Below are 6,000 nucleotides of genomic sequence, written 5' to 3'. Positions count from 1 at the left end.
AATTGTTTTTAATTAAAAGAGGGAAGAGAAGGAGAAGGGGAAGGGGAAAGAGAAGAGGAAGAAGAAATGAGGCTGAAGAGAGTGTGGAGGAGGGGGAGGAAACCCATGTCCTCTTCAGCCGTGGTCAGTGAGCTGCGTCTGCCTGCCTTGTAAATGGTGTTGCCCAGGCCATTCCTTCGGCACATTCTATGGGAAGTGTTTCTTGAGAAGCAGAGGCATAAATGAAGCATCATCTCCTCAAACCTAAAATCCCTCAATGGTTAAGACCTCCTCTAGACTGGAAACGCCCTGCTTGAAACAGAGGAATAAATGCAATCTCTTTGTTGGCTGCTTTTATTTCCAATTTTACTTTCGAATACGTGATACATACATGCATACTACAAGATCCAAAAAGTACAGAAGGTACCTGGTGCACAAGTCAATTTCCCTTCTTTCCTGGCCCAGCCACCAGTTTCTCTTCTTGGAAGCAACAACCGTTGATTTCCTCTGTGTCCTTCCGGAAGGTAGATTTACCCCTGCCCTCTCCCCACTTTTTTAAGAACTCAAATGGTAGCATTCTAAGCCCATTATTCTGTCTCTTGTCTTATCACTAAAAATTATATCCTGGTGATCATTTCATCCCATATAAGGAGATATGCCTCCTTCTTCTCCTTGCCGCTCTATTTTTCTCCTCCTTTCTTTTTAAAGTAATATGTATATGACGTGGATGGGACCACAGGGAGCCTGTGACATCTGGCTCCCCACCTTGAGAATGACCGGCTTTGGAAAGTTCCCTCACTTCTTCCTCCCACCGGAGGAGACTAGTACAATGGAGTCCCATACACTCATCACTCAGATGCAATGATTAATTCTGTGACATGTCCTTTATCTTAATCCATCTAGAAATTCTTTGTTTTTTGTTCTAGCTGATGTAGTCCAAACCAAAATTGGCATTGGGTCATATCACCCCTACATTTTTCAATGTGCAGCTCTAAAACATGTCAATTCTGTCTCACATAACCACAAAGTTATGATCACGCCACACAAAATTTACAAGAATTCTCTGATATTGCCTTATACCCAGTCCCCAGCAAATTTCCCCATTTATCATAAGTGTCCCCTAAATAGTTGTTTTCTTAAAAAAAAATCATTCCTTTCATTTGATGTCTCTTCATTTGCTTTTAATCTCCCCCCTCCCAACCCCATTCTCTTTTAACCGTAAATACTCCTGCCACCAACTTTATTTCCCACCACTAATTTGTAGAAACTGGGTCAGTTTTCCTGAAAAATGACCCACATTCAGGTTCATTTCTTTGCTTCCTGTAGTGCCATTTGAGTGATTTTACTTATTCTCCGTGACTCCTATGAATGGAAATGGGCTCTAGAGGCACCACCGGCATTTGTGGCAGGGATCCCTCCTGGAGGTACCATGTGCTGTTACACATTATACCACATTGGGAAGCATTCAATGTCTTCCTTTCAGTGACACAAAGATTAATCATTGGTTTAGATAGTTTCAGCCTGATCCCTTTGTGGTCAAGTTCCCCATCAATCTTTTATCTAACGAGTTTATGCATTGATGACCATTGTCTGAATCAATGATTTCCCCAGGAGTTATGAAATGATGATTTTCTAAGTCTCTCCTTCCTTCCACATTTATCAGGCATGTTTTTAAGGAGCCAGAGAACCTACCTTATCCACAAGTCTTCCTCTGAATTACTTCAGGTTATTTAAACTCAAAATCACTCCTAAGAGACTGTTTCTCTACCACTGAGGACAATTTGAAAACTGTGTCTTCAACTCTAAAAGCAAGAATGAATAGAGAATTTTCAAAATTATTTCTCTAGGGTGGCATTGTTAGGATAAGCACATAGCTATCCCAGGTGTCTGATCATTTGGGCATATAACTTCTAAAAGTAAAACAGAAATCAACTGCATTATTTAACTACCACACCCTCACAGGTGCACACACACACACACACACATTGTAAACAGATCAAGAATTAAATCCTAATGCAGGATTTACTGTATGCAGCATTTTTTCAAAAACTTATGTTTCTGCCCCTGGAGCACCCACCACCCACCATGAGTGAGGCCAGGCTGGGGATGGAGACATGACATCCTGCCTACAGTTCTAGGAAGAGCTTGATCAGGAACAAGACACCCCGAAGCAGTCTGCTTTCTTCAAAAATGAATCTAAAAACAAGTATTTGAGGAAATCCACATTTTAACAATAGATTGCTCATCGCCTTGCCTGAGTTTTGTCAGATCAAGGCTGTGAGTCTTCCTTTCCTATCAGCAAGCACATGGTTGAGAGTAATCGGCCCAAGGATCACCTTTGGCTGAAAGGAGACAGGTTTCAGAAAGCCCCTGCCATGGTTGCCCTCACTTCCTTTTGTCTACTTGACACTTCTTTCCTCATCTCTGAGCTGCTGGCTTGGGATTAGTCCAGCTGAAAGGAAAGTGTCATTTCATTTTTACTCAGGTTAAAAAAAAAAATCCATCTCAGAAACAAATCAATTCTAAATCCAATTAAATCAGAGAGTGTGAGAGCTGGAAAGGGGTATGTGGAAACACTGAAGCCATCGGATTCTGAGTTTTTTAGCTAAAAATCACCTTAGAGACCTTATAATTAATTCTCTATTTACAGATGTGGACATTGAGGCTCAGAGAAGTGGCGGGACTCACCCAGGATCCCATGGCAAAGCTAAGACCAAAAACCAGACTTTCCCACTAAATCATGGACTTCCCCTCCCCACATTTTCCACTTTAGGAAAAAGAGGGAGTCATGTCACTTGCCTAAGGTTAAAGAGTTGGGCACTAAGTGCCTACTACATGCCAGGTATGTGCTGGCATGTAATCATACCACACTCTATTCCTTGGATGCCATGCAGCTGTTTCCTACAGAGAAGCTCATTAACTGTCCTAAATAGTCAGCATTCTGTCATCGCAGCTAATTCATCTCCTAATGGGTAAAATACATTCACTGTGCTTTTCAAGGAAAATGTTGGCTCCAGCAAGGTGTTCCTCAGATGAAGCAACAGTCCCACACTGCCCACAGTATGCCATCATCTTCCTGAATGAAGTGAGGAGTATGAGAATAGGAGTCTAGAGGTGGCACGCAGTCTGGAGCTGAAAGTGAAAGTGTTACGATGAGCAGTGTCAGACTCTTTTCAACACCATGGACAGTAGCCCGCCAGGCTCCTCTGTCCATGGAATTCTCCAGGTAAGAATACTGGAGTGGGTGTTCTTCTCTAGAGGATCTTCCCAACAAATAGACATCAAACTCAAGTCTCCTGAGCTGCAGGCGGATTCTTTACCATCTGAACCACCAGGGAAGCCATCGGTAAAAAGATGGTTTCTCTCAGGCTATCAGAAGGTTGAATGCAGTTCTGGGATTTTCATTGCTACCTTGATGGAACTCCATCTCTAACCCATTCCAAGAAGTCTTGGGATCCACCAGATAAAAAGCTTCCTTTAGTTCTCTGGTTCTAAAATTCTTCAGTTCAGTTGAGTTCAGTCGCTAGTCATGTCCGACTCTTTGTGATCCCATGAACTGCAGCACACCAGGCCTCCCTGTCCACAGCATATTGGGCACCTACTGACCTGAGGAGTTCATCTTTCAGTGTCCTATCTTTTTGCCTTTTCATACTGTTCATGGGGTTCTCAAGGCAAGAATACTGAAGTGGTTTGCCATTCCCTTCTCCAGTGGACCACGTTTGGTCAGAATTCTCCACCAGGACCCGTCTGTCTTAGGTGACCCTACAAGGCATGGCTGATAGTTTCGTTGAGTTAGACAAGGCTGCAGTCCACGTGATCTGATTGGTTAGTTTCCTGTGATTGTGGTTTTCATTCTGTCTGCCCTCTGATGGAGAAGGATAAGAGACTTATGGAAGAGACTAACTGAGGGCGAAACTGGGTTCTGTTCTGATGGGCAGGGCCATGCTCAGTAAATCTTTAATCCAATTTTCTGTTGGTGGGTGGGGCTGTGTTCCCTCCCTGTTATTCGACCTGAGGCCAAACTATGGTGGAGGTAATGAAGATAACGGCGACCTCCTTCAAAGGGTTCCATGAAAGCACTGCTGCACTCAGTGCCCCCAACCCTGCAACAGGCCACCACCAACCCATGCCTCCACCAGACACTCATGGGCAAGTCTGGGTCAGCTTCTTGTGGGGTCACTGCTCCTTTCTCCTGGGTCCAAGGTTGTGTTTGTGCCCTCCAAGAGTCTGTTTCTCCAGTCCTGTGTAAGTTCTAGTGGCTTTATGGTGGGGTTAATGGCGACCTCCTCCAAGAGGGCTTATGCCATACCCAGGTCTACTGCACCCAGAGCCCCTGCCCCTGCAGCAGGCCACTGCTGACCTGTACTTCCACAGGAGACACTCAAGCACAGTTCTGTTTCAGTCTCTGTGGGGTCACTGGGTCCTGGTGTGCACAAGGTTTGTTTGAGCCCTCTAAGCATCTCTTGTGGGTATGGGGAGATCAGTGGAAAAATAACTCCAGAATGAATAGAGACAGAGCCAAAGAAAAAAAACACCCATTTGTGGATGTGACTGGTGATGGAAGCAAAGTCTGATGCTGTAAAAAGCAATATTGCATAGGTACATGAATCAAGGAAATTGGAAGTGGTCAAACAGGAGATGGCAAGGGTGAACATTGACATTACAGGAATCGGTGAACAAAAATGGACTGGAATGGGTGAATTTAACTCAGATGACCATTGTATCTGCTATGGTGGGGAAGAATCCTTTAGAAGAATTGGAGTAGCCATCATAGTCAATAAGAGTCTGAAATACAGTACTCGGATGCAATCTCAAAAACGATAGAATGATCTCTGTTCATTTCCAAGGCAAACCATCCAGTATCACAGTAATCCAAGTCTATGGCCTGACCAGTAATGCTGAAGAAATTGAAGTTGAATGGGTCTGTGAAAACCTACCAGGCCTTCTAGAACTAACACACAAAAAAGATGTCCTTTTCATTACAGGGGACTGGAATGCAAAAGTAGGAAGTCAAGAAATACCTGGAGTAACAGTCAAATTTGGACTTGGAGTACAGAATGAAGCAGGGAAAAATCTAATAGAGTTTTGCCAAGAGAACACACTGGTCATAGCAAACACCCTCTTACTTACTCACTCAGTTGTGATGGGGACACAACTGATCCCATGACACCTGTTAGTTGGTGTAATCATGTTAGGTCTTCTAGAGACTAGAGATGCAACAACGCAAGAGAAGACTCTACACATGGACATCACCAGATGGTCAACACTGAAATCAGACTGCTTATATTCTTTGCGCCAAAGATGGAGAAACTCTATATAGTCAGCAAAAACAAGACTGGGAGCTAACTGTGGCTCAGATCATGAACTCATTGCAAAATTCAGACTTAAATTGAAGAGAGTAGGGAAAAGCACTAGACCATTCAGGTATGACCTAAATCAAGTCCCTTAGGAATATACAGTGGAAGTAACAAATAGATTCAAGGGATTAGGTCTGATAGACAGAATGCCTGAAGAACTATGAATGGAGGTTCCTAACATTGTACAGGAGGCAGTGATCAAGACCATCCCCAAGAAAAAGAAATGCAAAAAGGCAAAATGGTTGTCTGAGGAGGCCTTACAAATAACTGAGAAAAGAAGAGAAGTGAAAGGCAGAGAAAAGGAAAGCTATACCATTTGAATGCAGAGTTCCAAAGAATAGCAAGGAGAGATAAGAAAACCTTCCTCGATGATCAATGCAAAGAAATAGATGAAAACCATAGAATGGGAAAGACTAGAGATCTCTTCAAGAAAATAAGAGATACCAAGGGAAATTTTCATGCAAAAATGGGCACAATAAAGGACAGAAATGGTATGGACCTAACAGAAGCAGAAGATATTAAGAAGAGGTGACAAGAATAAACAGAAGAGCTACAAAAAAGATCTACACAACCCAGATAATCACGATGGTGTGATCACTCACCTAGAGCCAGACACCCTGGAGTACAAAGTCAAGTGGGCTTTAGGAAGCATCACTATGAACAA

The sequence above is a fragment of the Ovis aries genome, chromosome 6, assembly GCF_016772045.2.
Source record: "Ovis aries strain OAR_USU_Benz2616 breed Rambouillet chromosome 6, ARS-UI_Ramb_v3.0, whole genome shotgun sequence".
Lineage (NCBI taxonomy): Eukaryota > Metazoa > Chordata > Mammalia > Artiodactyla > Bovidae > Ovis > Ovis aries.
Note: the sequence above shows the minus strand (reverse complement) of the source record.